This window comes from Notolabrus celidotus, chromosome 7 (genome assembly GCF_009762535.1).
Source record: "Notolabrus celidotus isolate fNotCel1 chromosome 7, fNotCel1.pri, whole genome shotgun sequence".
Classification (NCBI taxonomy): Eukaryota; Metazoa; Chordata; class Actinopteri; order Labriformes; family Labridae; genus Notolabrus; species Notolabrus celidotus.
Window position 1 is genome coordinate 997426 of NC_048278.1, and position 16546 is coordinate 1013971.

Consider the following 16546-nt stretch of genomic DNA (forward strand, 5'->3'; position numbering starts at 1 on the left):
AAAAATCACAACTTTCACCGCAATTTTTTCAAAAAGCTGCCGCAAAATCAGGCTTTTTGGGCCGCAACAATCACAAAAAAATCCCGCGAAATCCTGGAGGGACTGATAAACAGCTCTAATGTCCATGACCTGGATGACTGAGATCCTTCACAGACAGTTTTAATGTGCCTTTGCAGATTTTTTGTGGACCCTGATTGATGACACTGTCATCCTTGCACAGTCTACACTCTGCCTTTAAACAGTCTATGCTGTTGAAATATGTCTAAAGTTTACTGTGTTTCCTGCAGTCACTCGTTTTTTCACCTTTCCAGTGCGTTCTCTGTCTGTCACGCAAATTCTCCCTCTCGTCTCCCTCCTGTTGGTGTGCTCACTGTGCTGTGTGTGTCTGTAACCCCTCCCCTCCCCGTTCTGCTCAATGTAGACACGTGATTGGTCAAGACGCCACCATGTCTTGACCAATCACATGAGGCTTAAACAGAAAAAGACGAGAAAAAAAACAAACTAGAAACTGTACACAAAAGGGGTATCAGAGATGGTTAGGGTCCAGTAGTTCCTCAGGCTCCTCTTATATCTGTGCCCGCTAACGGTCATTATTTCCCCCCTCTTAACACCAGCCTTAGACCACACTAACGTGTTTACCACAGTGTCAACAGGCAGAGGGGGAATGTGACTATATTCCTTCATTTGAATTGGTTTGATAAGACGTGTGTGATTAGGTTGTCAAAATACAATCTGCAGTTATCTAAGGACGATTTAGCTTCAACTAACGTCATAAAAATGTATCTACATGCGACATGAATCAGCACTTCTCTTAGGGCCCGATCTACTAAAGGTTTGCGTGTATAAAAACACGTGCAAACTTGATTGCGCGCGCAAAGCTGATGAACTAACCGGGAGCACCGAGGATTGCGTCTGTCAAATGAGCAAAATAGCACTCGCTATCCATTTAGCGTGTTTGCCTTCATGAATATGCAGAATACATGTAGATCATGAGAACGAGCAAAATACTGGGAGGAGGAGATGCAAATGTAAACATTTAGCACACGCAATGTGATTTATCAAACCTGAAGCAGATAGCGCGCGCTGTATTTGCGTCTATATTTAGCACGTTTGAAAGGCAGGTGCAAACTGGCACAGCGTTACGCACACATGGCTGCGGTCACTGTAAAGCTCATCATAACATCGCTTTACAACATGCCCGCAAAAGCTGGGCTTACAAGTATTACTAAATGTTTTAGTCAATCAAACCAAGAGAACAAAATAATAATAATAAAACAACACAAATTCAAAGCAGTTCAGCACCACGGATAGCGACCGCATCATTCTGACACCCACTTTAACTTTGTCATATAATGAGAGCACAGTAGGTCACTGTATCAACAGATATAAAGTTTAGTCAAACTGGCGCAGCGGCCCACATCTTCACATACAAACAGAAAATCAATATGAAGTACTCGGCCTACTCACCACTGTTTGGACGAGCCTTAAGCTCCTCGGACTTGCCCATGATGCACTGTATGTCCATTTTCTTTGATCTGTCATTCTCAATAGATAACATGACATGTCCACTCAGTCTATTCTGTCCCATCGTGCTCATCAAGGGGTTTTTAGTTAGTTTGAACTTGGAGAATGAGCGCTCACTGAGCTGCGCCAGGCAGCTCTGCGTAACTCCTCATCTCGTGCTTACAGCAGTGTGTTGGGGTGAATTGACTCAAACATGTTCCCAGTTCCATTTAAGCTGGTGAATCTTTGGGACAGTTGCTGGATGATGATATCAGGCATTGAAAACGTTCACCCGAAAGTTGCTCCCTGGGACAGTGAGGCGACTGTCTTCATCCAAGTGACGCCTAACTTTTCTAGAGCAAGAGTGGCAGACTAAGCCTCATCAAATCGCTCTCTAAACTCCATCAAAACACTGATTGTGTTTTGGAGTAGAGTAGATGCGTTTATTTCATCGGCAGATCTTCTGGTTTTTCTCACATCATTCACCTTTTCACAGATGGCCTCCCAAATCGCGTTTCTAACGCTGAGATGTCTCTGCTGGAGTTCACCGATGTGTTTATTTCCCTCCTCCACAAAGACCTCCAACTCCATGTCTTCAAACTTCATTTATCACTTAAGACCACTCTGCTCTCTCAAACTCTCCATGGTGACAGCCGATAGCACACGCTAAATCCTCGTAAAATAGGGCGGTCCCCATCACTTTTGCACTCGTTATCATTTCAGCATGCAGTCTTAGTAGATCACCCGCAACACGCCCAGAAATAACACGTGCAAAATTATTATTTGCACACGCAAATTAACACTCGTTATTTGGGATCTTAGTAGATCAGGCCCATAGACGTTATCTCTCTTAGTTATAGTCAATAATGTTCCAGCTGTAGGTTTCTGTTCTGCGTCTTCCCCTCCTCCCTCTGCGTTTCATCCTGCAGGTGAATGAAATGATGAGACGACGAGCTTCACCTGCTCTGAGGCATTTCAAAGCCCACCGCTGCCCTCAGAGGCGAGAGTGTTGGAAGTGTTTTCTGGGTATCTCATTGGGTCGTATCATGGATCGTTGTTCGCCCCACAGGGCCGCCTTAGGGTGGAGTGTAACTACAGTAAAAACACAGAACAAGGAGAACTTTGCCAGAAGCCCTGATGGGTTGGATGTTGCTGCAGGACATTTATGTGATGGTGAGATGATGGGCGATGGGTTCTGAAGTTGCAGGCACAGTGAGTCTGTGATGTCTAACTTCTCTCACTCTTCTGTCTTCTGCGGACCATAGTTTGAAGTCTTCTTGAATTAATTAATTTAATGCAAAGAACTTTAAACCAATTGATGATGATTGGTTCTTGGTTAGCACAGCACAGTGAAAGCCTTTCTGTGTTAGAGTGAGATTATTGTGCTTTTGAATATTGTCCAGCCTAATTAGCATATTTTTTCCCACTTAAAAACTCTCTGATAAAATTGTAATTATAGTAATACAATTATTTTCTAACTCCATGCATACATTGATTAGACATTTACATTTAGAACCAGTTTTGCATGGATTTACAAGGTGCAATCAATGACCACCTGCCATTTCAATTGTTGCGCAGCCACATAATGAAGTAGCTTATCTCTGCTGTGACCTGGCTTCTTTACCAATCATCCAACAGGGTTAAATACTTGATTCTGATTGGTCAAACCCCATGACTGTAATTCATTCTGAATAACAAGAGCAACGTCAGGACAACCTGATCACACACGACATATCAAATCAATCTGCCGAGGAATCTGACACATTTATATGGTTTATGGTTTCTCCTCTTCTTGTTGACAATGTGGCAAAAACATGAATGCATTGATAAACAATATGGAGGATATTTGTGGTGTTACTCTTGACATATTTGGAGAGCACAAAACTTAAGACTGGTGATATAAAAAAATGATATGCTGGCGTACGCTTGCGTACGTCGCGTAAGTTCTAGGTAAGTTTTGTATAAGTTAAGAGCACGCTGAAGCACGCTGGTATACGTCGTAGTACGGCGAGCGTATGGATCGTATGGCAGGTGAATGGATCATACGTCCGGCATACGCCTGCCATAAGTTGTAGGTGCGATCTGCGATGGTTGACACACGTTCACACACGTAGAGCTGTGTGTCTGCGTGTGTGTGAGTGTGAGAAGCCTTGGAGCTCTCACTCAGTGTCAAACAGCAGAGCCTCTGAAACAGAAGCTGAAGCCAGCATGTCAGAGTCTGCTGGTGTTCAATGATAAAGCTGCTGTTGTTGAAAACACAGAGGCTGTGTTCCTGCTGGTTTCACTCCTCTGACACTCTCCACGGCTCATCATGTTCTTACAAAGAGAGACTGCAGAGTTTTTAATAACACACACCTTTTTTAATCACCAATGAAGAGCATCTCATTTCAACACGTATACATCCTCATTAACGAGTGGCAGCCTTTTATACACTTCATCTGTGTTATTACACTGCTGCACGCTTTGAACAAGTGGACTATAGTTGGGCATAAGTTATGAATATGCTATGTATATGCCCAACATTGATTTTTTTTTTCTCGATAATTCAGCGTATGTCAGCGTTTAAGAGGCTTTTTTTTTTTTACAGTCACACTCATCACCCATCAATACATCTATGGAAACGCCCCACCATACCTCAAAGAACTCAACTCAGCAAACCCCAACCCAGAACTCACACTCTGAACCTCCTCCACCCTCCCAGAACCAAGCTCCGGACCTCGGGCCTTTTGTGCTGCTGCACCACGTCTATGGAACTCCCTGCCCAGCCACCTTTAGGACCCCACAGACTGTGGATGCTTTTAAGAAACATTTAAAGACCTTCCTCTTTAAAGAGGCTTTTAACTGATTTTAAGTACTCCTTTTAAGAAATGTTCAAGTTTGTTTTTACTGTGTGCCTGTAGCACTTTGAGATTTCTTGAAATGAAACGTGTGTTATAAATCAAATCTATTATTATTTTGATATGTCGGGAAAACGCTGGCTAAATCGTCAAGGTGTCACAGGAACATTGACCAGGTGCTGCTGTTATTTTCTGCATTGTGTAAGAAAACTAACATAAGAACGCTGATGTTTTGACTTAACCGTGAATAAAAATGTTAATTCTAACATTAATTTGACTCGCAAGTAGGCTAATGAGAACACTGTTGCCCTGGAAGCACTACCAACCATTGAATCTAAAGGAGTAACTCTTTTAAGATGTGTCATGACATCACTTTTAAGTGCTTAAGAGTAAATTTGAATCATTACTTTGAGTCGACTTCGCTGTATCTCAAGTCAGATTCACGTTAGGATCTTGCCTCACCCTGTCGTGGTTCTATTCTACCTCCTGCTCACTAAATAGTCTTACTTATTGGTTGCAGGGAGGATCCAGCTAACACTGCTATTGAATATGTTTGTGGCTGAAGATAGGGGCAGTGTGACAGAGAGAGAGAGAGAGAGAGAGAGAGAGAGAGAGAGAGAGAGAGAGAGAGAGAGAGAGAGAGAGAGAGGTCGATTCACCCTATATCTGTCATGTTTAACTCTCTCTTTCCCACTATTCAGGAGTCACACTGACCTCCATTCACAGGCTGCTGGAGCTCCTCCCTAACTTGCTGTACTCTACACACACACACACACACACACACACACACACACACACACACATACACACGTATGAACGCACACTGTTCAACAGCACAACAAAACCTTTTCTTTTCGACTTTGACTCCCCTCATTCTGATCACACACAATGTTTTCATGCACGCAGTCTTGACAACAATCTGTCCTTTATCCCGCTACAATACACACACGTATGCACACAGACGTCACACACTAACACACACACACACACACTGTGTCGTGCATACTCAGAATTGCAAACCATGTGCGTCTGAGTGTACATATGCATAAATGTTTAATATGTATGTGCATGTCCTCCTTTTGCCTCATCTGGGACGGGTTTAAACAAGCATCACACACACACACACACACACACACACACACACACTTGAGCTCTTATAGTCACACAGTCACGGCTTAGTGTTTTCTTCCCTGTACCTCACATGTAACACACACACATACACACACACTTACACAGATGCCTGCAGGCGCGTATACAATGTATGCTACACAACACATGCCCCCTTTGACTGGCAAGCCATATTTTCTCCTGCCTTTCAGTCTTTTATTACACACACACTTAGACTTGCAAACAGTCCTCCCTCCCCTTGTCAATTACCACACACACACACACACACACACACAGCTTCTATACTTTCTGTACAGTGTGTGGGACAGCTGCCACAGCGCCTACATCCACCCTACTGCCCATTATAATGCACACATTGTGGTCCAATCCCCCTGGATCAGGAGAGGCCTGACAAGCGCCTCACTGTACCCGAGGTCCCAGAAGATAAGCCATTGTAAGCTCTTTCAGTATCACAATATAGGCTCCCACTTCGACAAGACAGGATGTGGGTCATTGGGTCAAACGGACTAAGTGCTGTGTATTACATAGGAATTATGAATGTGCCTCCTCTCTACCACAGATAATCACCTGCAGATTATCTGCAGCATCCAACGCCGCCCTTAATAAACTGTGCTCAGGGAAAGTAGACAATGTATGTTTACATGTTTTGATGTGGAGCCAAACATGAGCGGTATCAGCTGACCACTTATGACATGTTGGATCCGTTTGAAAGTGTCGGCCTGGGATAACTGAAAGAACTCCAGACACCAGAGCAGGCTATCTGAAGTGGGAAAATCCATGAAATAGTGCACACACGAGTCCCCGGGGTCGAGATATGGAGGGATGATTTGGACATGGACACAAGCTTGGACAAACAAACACCTCCTCCAAAGATTAAAAACAACGTGATAAACTGAGGAGAGGAGTCTTCGTTCAGGGTCAAACTCTTTCATAGTTTCTCTCTCAGACTTTGAATGTTCTTCATCTTTGCTGATGCACAGTATTTTTAGTTTAGGCTTAATTTGTCGTTCAAGGTTTTTCCTCGTTGACATTATTGGTTGTATTTTCCAAATAATAAGTTTAACGTTTTGAGATATGTTTATTCTCCTTTAGGTCACGAGTTATAAGATGGATACTGGTCATATGTCTTTACTTAAACTGGGGTTTTATCATATAAAATCCTATCATATGGTAAATGGACTGTGTTTATCACTTTCTCTCATCTTCCAACCTCTCAAAGCACTTTTGGCAGAATCACTTTGGGGTTAAATGTCTTGCCCAAGAACACTTTGTCATGTTGACAGTTTGACTGGGATTGAACCCTGACCTTTCGGTTCACCGACTCTACCACTGAGTCACAGCCATCCCAATGTGTGTGTTATCTCTGGTTTGATTTATCCTGAAGGATTGAACATTTGAAAACAAACTTTTGTGGGTTCATGTGAGTTTACATGCTGGAACCAAACCATGTTCTTGGCCCAGTAAATTGAGCAAAGCTAACCACCTGCTGACTCTATTATTAGTTTGTTATTACCCAGCTTTCTCACTGATCTTCCGGTTGTATAAGATGCTTGATTTTGATTGGTCAAAACTAGGGATGGGATCATGCCAAAGTACTATTTGATAATCATTAGTATCTATTCGACGATTATTTGAATAAACGTCTGGCGGGAATACCGTATTACAACCAGCTTTTACAAAGTAAACGAATATTCTGATATTCGAAAATCATTGCCCATCCCTAGTCAAAACCCCTTGACAATGGTTATTAACTTTCACTAACATGAGCAAAGCCAGAGTCAAACTGATCACACGTCATGTCAAATCAATCCACAGAAAAGAGTTCAGACACATTTAGCTTCTGCTTGTTGACACCATGGACCGTAAGTTGAGGGAAAACCGTTAGCTTCAGTTAGCATGCTAAATCAGCAGGCTACAGATGTTTCCATCTTGGATCCTGTCCATCAATATGATGAAGGAGCGGAGCAGGTGAGAGAAACTTTAGGGCAGCGATCTCTACAAAGAAACTTAAACCATGAGCGGTTGAAAGTTGTGACACGGGGAAATAGAATCCCGACAGGACTCAGACGCAAAGCTACATGCTACCTGCTAATAAATGAATCTGTATTTTGACACATGCTATAAAGCATCTATGGAGCCTTCTAAATTATTTCATGTACTCAAACTTAAGGCTTTTATGAAAGTGAAGCATTTGTTTGACTCAACAATTTGACGTATAACTATGTATTATCAAGAATACATTCATTCAGGATACAAAAAAGCCCCCCCTCTCTCTCTCTCAGGGTTATACAGTTGTAGCTTATTATTTGTAGTCTTCATGGGTTGGACCATTGTTGTTGTCATTACCTGGCCAGCTCATTAAGGCTGTGTTGTAGGTCATGCAAGTTATCAGCAGAGCGAAAGTGTTGGGATGAAGGTGCAATGGGATGGGTTTCCTCATTGAGTACAGGTCCCATGTTTGTTTCAATGTCTAACAAAAACAATCTTTTGACAACCAGCTAATCTTTTGGTTAGCAGCACATGAATTCTGTGAAGGAATTTCTCTAAGGCAGTGAAGGGAGGGGAAACTGATATGTTAGTCTCAGTTTGTCAGGCTCTTGTCTCTGTTATAGTACAGTAAAAATGAGATGATTTGTCTCCATTATAACCAGACAAACTGAGACTAGTCAGCCTGTTGTGTAAGATTAGACAAATTGTTAAATCCTCCTGGTTTTATGTCCAGATTGTGCTCTCTGTCACGCTCCCTCTCCCACTCCTCTGCTTTGGCATTCCTCCCACCTTCGTAACTGTGCATGTGACCCTGTGAGGAGCAAAGGTCACAGGCCAGTGGTGAGGGGGCGTCAGGGTGTTGAAGGGGGGGTGAGTTCAGGGTCTCTAAGCCCCTCTTGTTATAAGGAGGGCCCCCCTGTCTGCCGTCTCTTTCAGTGGGGAACTGAAATGAACTCCATGGGAGGGCACGGTGCTCCTTCGCAGGCGTCTGCTCGCACCACCCCACCCAAAGCTGAGGAGGGCTAGCCATCTGCGCCCTTTGTCTGAGGAGGGGGAGAGTTTCCATGTTTCTTTACTACACACCCCCAGAAGAAGAAGAAGAGCTTGCAAGAGCAGGGCCAAAATGAAGATTTTGTTTGAGGTGGAGGAGAAGAAAGAAAGGAGGACATTATGTTGAGGCAGCGATCTTTTCCCTCTGCAGCTGGCTCGCTGCTCTCCCCCACCTCTCCCTCTGGCAGTATGAAATATCAACTTTTTCCCCGTCTTTCTTCTCTTTCATCTCTCCCATCAAACCAGCACACAATAAGCTGCTGTGTTTTCCTGGGAGTAGTCTATTGACTCACTGAAATTGTTCACATAGCTCATTGTATCTACCCAGACTGATTTGGGGGGGTTAAAAAAAAAGACCCAGACACCCCCCTGAAAGATAATGTTTGAATAATTCAGCGGTGCAATAACTTTTCACCAGACTCGTTTTCAGGCAGCAGTGAATTAAGATTTGTACATTTGAATATCAGTCGTGCTGCAAAGGCCAGAGAAAGAGGAGGAAAACGCCTCCCTGGTGACAGCCATGGCTTCACTCATAACTCATTTTAACGTCTCCTGAGGAGCAGAAAGGATGAAATAGTGGAAAAATGTGACATCTGACATGTAATCAGCCATGGAAATGGGATACTAAAAGGCCCAACTCACTTTTAAAAACCTCCCTGGGAGTAAAATATCACAGAGAAGGGTTCATGACCATCAGCCCCAACAATACACATCAAATCACCATTCAGGGGGCAGGAGAGTGGGAGTGAATGGAGCAGAGAGGCGTTTGCTTTTGATAAAGCACAGATGTTCTGTAGGAAGATATTTAGGCGACCATAGAGGCTCCTTCTGTTGTGTTTGTTTGCTTGCATGAGTGTGTTTGTTTGTCGTCCTTGTTGCAGAGTTTATCTTGAAGAATGCATAGCACATGTGCACACAGGCCTTAAACAGTTATGTGCTTTCCTGGCACTGACAGTCTTAAAATGCCATAAAGTCCTCATTCGCTCACTTACTCTCACTCTCTCACCCCCATCCAGTCCCATTGTCTGCACAGAGCAGCCCAGTGAATGGGAGACCTAGTTTTGGCTGTAGAGGTTGGAGGACCCTCTCCGCCACTCTCTCCCTTTGGCTCCTTTTGTTTGGCCGGGCCTCCTCCTCGCTGGAGGCCCATCCTGGACCTACTTACCCACAAACAGCCAACTGCTGAGGTCATCCGATTTCCACTGTGGGTCAGTGTGAGAACAGACAGTGTCCATGTCCCATAAAGGGTTCAAGAAATGTGTGTCGTTGATTGAAGTCAAGATGGGTCGACTTGTTTTGCATCTGATGGCAGGAGCTTGTCTTGATGAGCCAATGACAGTGTAACAGCAGTGCAGTCATAGCTCTATGTGAGCTACAATCTTCAGCATCTTTCACACAGGCACTCCTGATATTTTCTAGGGATATTCTGCCCTCAAATTGTTCCCAAAGTTACTTGATCTACATGATCCTCACGGTACAGACCCATGGGAGGCAGCCAAGACGCCCAGAGACACGTCGCCCTCTCTGGCTGCTTCACTCAGTGGTTTGAATGAAGGAATCTTTTCAATGAAACCAATGCTCCAAAATGTTTATTTACTTTATACAACACTACTTTTGTCTTTAAATGCATGATTTGAACATAATGAGGGAGAAAAGTAGATTGAAGGTTGGGCTGCTTTCCTTGCACAAGGTATGATTGGATAACAACACATTTTATGACCTTTTCCCCCCTATTATGTCAAACTGATGTATGTAAAGCAGTAAGTGTGGTACTACGTACAAAGTAAATAAACATTGTACACTTTTGGTTTTATTGAAAACACTTCTAAATTCAAGACAACAACTGAAGCAGCCGAATGGGCGGCGTGTCTCCAGCCGTCTGGCATCGTCACAGTGTGATGTTTGTCATCTGTTAGATGAGGAGGGTGTCGGGTGTTGGTGGGTATGGCTTGGGAGGCAGGACATGGCGCATGGAAGATGCCACAGACACCAATGCTTTGACAGTTTTTGCATTTACACCAATGCAACATGTAAGTGGACAAATGTGCAGACATCTTTGCTGTTCTCATCATGAAGATGATATTCCTCCTCCAGTTTTGTGTCACTCTTCTGGGTTTGCCTCCCTCTCATTGTATAAACGTCATCTCCCAGCCCTCTTACTTGAGGTGACTCTTCATGGATGTCTCCTGCTGTGCTCTCACATCAGCTCACCCTGACTTTATATGAACATCTACTGAGGGGCTGGTAGATAAAAGTCCTGGTAAAGTCGTGGTGAAATATTCGGCTGTTTGCGTTCACACATGCAGCACACCTAAAACCTTTTAGGTAAATAACTTGTTGTTTGTGCTTACAGCTTTAGTGGGGTTCAACTTTATACTGCATCTTCACCTGACATCAGTGCACTCTATGGAAAACAAATTATTTGGCTAAAAGCAGGGAGCATGAAATAGTTGAATAAAGATGAAGAAACCAAAAGTGTCATCACTACTGCTGCTTCTTTCAAGCATTTTTAGAAGCCAGTTTGAAGCCCAGGTTTTAAGCGTAACATACGTTTGTTGATAGAGTAGTAAGCAGGCTATAACAGAAAACTAATAACTAACTAAATTTCCTGCAAAAGCCTGTCTCAATTAAAGGCAGGGTTTCTTTTAGTAGCTTGGTGTGGCTGCATGTTTTGCGAATTAAGGCAGGTTTCAATTAGAAGCCTTAATACATTAACTGTTGATCAGATTGTGAAATTAAGCTCCTGATTTTTACTTTCATTTGAAATGCAACATGTCGCATTTACTGATCATCAAAGTGGAATGGAGAAAACAGAGGGACCTGATCACTTTCAGGTTTTCAGGAAGACACTTCTCTGTTTATTTCTTAGAAATTGAGAGAAAGGAAAGCTGAACTGCAACTTCTGTCCGAGACTGCGAGTAAAAAAAAAAGAGCAGTGGGAGGGGGAAGGTTAATGATAAGATGGACTGTACAGTCATGGCCAAAAGTTTTGAGAATGACACAAATATTACATTTTCACAAAGTCTGCTGCTTCAGGGTTTTTAGGTGTTTTTGTCAGATGTTTCTGTGGTATAATGAAATACAATTAGAAGCATTTCATAAGTATCAAAAGCTTTTATTGAGAATTACACAGAATTCATGCAATAAGTCAATATTTGCAGTGTTGACCCTTCTTTTTCAAGACCTCTGCAATTCTCCCTGGCATGCTGTCAATCAACTTCTGGACCAAACCCTGACTGATGGCAGTCCATTCTTGCATAATCAATGCTTGGAGTTTGTCAGAATTTGTGGGTTTTTGATTGTCCACCCGCCTCTTGAGGATTGACCACAAGTTCTCAATGGGATTAAGATCTGGGGAGTTTCCTGGCCAAGGGCCCAAAATCTTAATGTTTTGTTCCCCGAGCCATTTTGTTATGGCTTTTGCTTTATGGCAAGGTGCTCCATCATGCTGGAAAAGGCATTCTTCATCACCAAACTGCCCTTGGATGGTTGGGAGAAGTTGCTCTCGGAGGACGTTCTGGTACCATTCTTTATTCATGGCTGTGTTTTTAGGCAAGATTGAGAGAGAGCCCACTCCCTTGACCAAAAAGCAACCCCACACATGAACGGTCTCAGGATGCTTCACTGTTGGCAAGAGACAGGACTGATGGTAGCGCTCACCTCGTCTTCTCCGAACAAGCCTTCCTCCAGATGCCCCAAACAATGGGAAAGGGGATTCATCAGAGAAAATGACTTTACCCCAGTCCTCAGCAGTCCAGTCCCTGTACCTTCTGCAGAATATCAGTCTGTCCCTGATGTTTTTACTGGAGAGAAGTGGCTTCTTTGCTGCCCTCCTTGACACCAGGCCTTCCTCCAAAAGTCTTCGCCTCACTGTGCGTGCAGATGCACTCACACCTGCCTGCTGCCATTCCTGAGCAAGCTCTGCACTGGTGGGGGCCCGATCCCGCAGCTGTAACAACTTCAGGAGACGGTCCTGGCGCTTGCTGGACTTTCTTGGGCACCCTGGAGCCTGTTTGGCAACAATTGAACCTCTCTCCTTGAAGTTCTTGATAATTGGATAGACGGTTGACTGAGGTGCAATCTTACTCGCTGCTATAAACTTCCCTGTTAGGCCCTTTTTGTGCAATGCAATGATGGCTGCACGTGTTTCCTTGCAGGTAACCATGGCTAACAGATGAGGAACAATGGTGTCAGGCACCATCTTCCTTTTAAAGTGTCCAGTCACTCAATCGTGACAGATTGATCACCAGCCTTGTCCTCATCAACACCCACACCTGTGTTAATGTGTGTGACACCTGTGTGTCATTGAAATGATGTTAGCTGGTCCTTTTGTGGCAGGGCTGAAATGCAGTGGAAATGTGTTTTTGGTGATAAAGTTCATTTTCAAGGCAAAGAGGGACTTTGCAATTAATTGCAGTTGAGCTGATCACTCCTCATAACATTCTGGAGTGTATGCAAATTGCCATTATAAAAACTGAAACAGCAGACTTTGTGAAAATTAATAGTTGTGTCATTCTCAAAACTTTTGGCCATGACTGTAGGCGTGAGTGAAACCACGGCACAGGAGCACACCATTGATCAGTGTTACAGTCTCCCACAAGTTGATTAGGAAGATTTCTGAAGACGTTTATGCCCCAGTAATTGACAGGAGGGACAGGGAGGACTTTAAAGATGGCTTTAAAGATGGAAATAACAACAGAAAGCACATCTTTGTCAGGACAAAGTTTTGTTTAAAAATAATTTAAAGCCTGTCTCTTTCTGACCTGTCCAAAACAAAGGCAGGGTGAGTTTAAAGATGGAATCAAATAGAAGCCTGGGCTTTTATTTGAGGTATTTCAGTGGCTTATTATTCTGTTGTATTTGGTTTGTCACTGGCAGCTTGACTTCACTCTTTAAGACCGCTTCCTTCCAGCACCCAACCTATATCCCCCTCTGATTGCTGATCAACCTCAGCTGTGAACTCTGCAGGACAGAGCACACAGGTGAGCTGATCGTGTGGTGACTGAGAGGGCGAGAAGACAAAACAAAACACAACAGGATTAAGATATACTCATAAGATATGAAAAATAAATGAGCTCAACAGAATCTAACATTCAAAGGGAGGGATCGTGACAATATCCACGCATCACCAACTATAAAGTCACTCTCTGCACACTTATGTTAGTAAAAAAAACGATCTGATGATCAATTTAAAGTCCAAAATAGTTGATTGTTAAATGTTGCAGTTATAATTTTGTTCTGTATATGCAATAATTATTATATTTTCTTAATTATTATATTATAAAAAATGTAACAATATGTATTTATTTTATTTATCAATTTATTTTGGGTATTTTTCTGATCTTTTTTAATTGAACTGTTTTTTAATTTTGCTCTCTTCCCTTACTTATTGTATTAATTTTACTATATTAATTTCATTCTATTTTTAATTATTTTTTATAACTGTCTTTTATTATTTGACGCATCTCTGTTGTTTTCTGTCTCTCTGTTCTTTCGTGAAGCAATTTTGTCTGCATGATCATTAATGTTTAAAAAGGCTATTTCTTCAGTGTGTTGTTAATCACTTCATGTGACACCTACCCTGCGGCTGTTTGAGGCATTAAGATAATTATGTGGAAATAGTCAATAACTTTGCTGAGGGTTTGGTTTTGTAGGTCATCGGGAGGCATCAGTATCAATGTCAGTGTTTCATAGTCAGCGAAAAACTTCTCACTGGAGCTTTAACTGAACCTTTGATCACTTTGGGGGAGCAGGACAAAGACCAGTTAGATATTTGGTGTAATTTTCAGTTCCAGCTTTAAAAGTCTGCCTTTCTTTAACAGCTGCAGATTTACACATGCTGCAGCTACAGACATCACTCAAAGGTCAATTCAATATTGGACGCGGTTGACCTAGCAGTCAAACCGCCAAATTCCACCAGATCTGTGTCTGGTCTGTCACGGCATCGGAGTTGATCCGTTTCTATTCTAGTCAATGTGTTAACTTCCACTGGATCCGCTCCGTTGCATTCCGGCTGCGTCTCTGATCTGGCAGGACGGAGTCCTCCGGATCAGATACACAAGACTTCTATTTTTGGCGGATGCCGGAGCACGACGCATCAATCTCAACAGAGCAGATGGAGCGGGACAGGAAGTCAGGTTTCACCAAAACAAAATGAAAACATCCGGTTCATTTTCAGAATAAAACACTCTGTGTTATCACCAGATCGTATTTCACTTAACTACAACAACAAACCAAAGTCATGATGAGCGGAGCCAGGCCTGGAGTCAACAGGTCAGAGGTTTTCAGAGGACCAGAAAGACAACATGGATGAGGAGAGGAGGAGGAGGAGAATCCTTGATTCAGTGATTACCACGGGGAAACCTCGGTCACATGACTCCAGGATCTGGTGGAAGTCCCAGGTAAGCGAGCACGTATACAGAGGCTATAGTCCTCACAGTGGCGGTCACAGGTTTCACTCCTGGCTTCTACCTTTCTCTGCGTGGCTTCCCCCTCTCTCTACTTCCCACGTTTCCTTTCTCTTTCCAGCTATCCTATCCAATAAAGGCCCAAAAACATAACTGCTGTGGCTCACAGCCTCAGTAGGACTCAGGTTTTTGTTTAAGATTATAAGTTTGGACTTCAGTTTAAGGTTTGATCAAGAGTTGGTTTAGAGTCAAAGGGTTCCGGTTTCACATGTAGAGCTGACGGATGAAGCGCACATGTGTAGTCAGTGAAGCTTCCCTAATAGGACAACCATTGGAGTGTGTCTGTCGAGGTGCATGGTGACACTTGATCTTAATCTCTATGGTGACCAAGAGGATAACAAACAGCATGTTGAAGTCTCGACCCTAATTTCATTACCAAGCTTTTATCTCTTTAAGCTTTCCTATCCAATTTTCACATTTTCTTTGACTCAGCAAAATACTGGATTTTAAATGGAGCAGCAGAGCAAACAGTCCATACGTTTCCGCTGATCCTCACTCGTGTGACTCGGGGACCCTTTAACACCAAATCCAGGGTGGTGAGGTCATTTACACTGCTGACAGCAACATTGACGTATTAGACTTTGCAGGATTAGCATCTGCAGTCATGAGTTTAACGGGCAGGGGTCTGTTTGTACTATAGCAGCTGTGTGTTTGAGTGTCTGTAACAGTGTGCCTATGCCAGGATATGCCTGGTATGTATGCAGCATTAACATGTGTCCTCTCAGTTTCAACAAGGCCACCAAGCCCCTCAACTCCCCGTAACTCTCTTCCTACACACACACACTCACACACACATACACACACACACACACACACACACACACACACACACACACACACACACACATACACATCGTACCAAAAGGGCGCTAAATGGGGCGCTACAGCTGTCAGGGTGATGAGTGTAGGGCGGGAGTTGCGCTCCAGATGATGATGTTGTAAGGAGGCCGCTGAGGTTCACACCCCCTCACTTTCATGATGATTCATTGGCTATCAGCTCGCCTGCTCCCTCCAAGCCCCATCACAGGCGTAAGTGAGCTGAGAGATGTAGCCACAAATGAAACCTAAGGGAGGGATTAGCATGGTTTGTGTGACTTTTGTAAGACACATTTGTTTCATTTGGAGGGTTTGAGTCACGTAATGAAACACAGTGCTGAGAAATCTGGCGGTTTTATGTCCCCAAAAGAAAGTACATGAGCCAAATTTGGACCTGACTGCGTAGATTAGACCAGTCTTATCATTTATAACATCCTTGTGAGCATCTGATGTGTGCAGACGTCTGTGCAGTGAACACTTCCTCTTTAAATTTTAAGCTACAGTCCACTGCCACTGAGCGAGCCCTCAGTGATTCATGGAAAACAACTAAATGAAAGCTCTTTTGATCTACAGCAGCTCATAAAGGGTTCATCAGACCCCGAGGAGAGCAGAGGGAATAATGGACTCACACTGCAGCCTTATTTCCATCAAAGGACCTGCACGCCTACGTAGGGTAGGTGTTTCACTTTAACCTGATTTAACCTGTTCACTCATAGTTCAGTTGGGTGGAGTTATGCTGAACACGACTAATGTGTC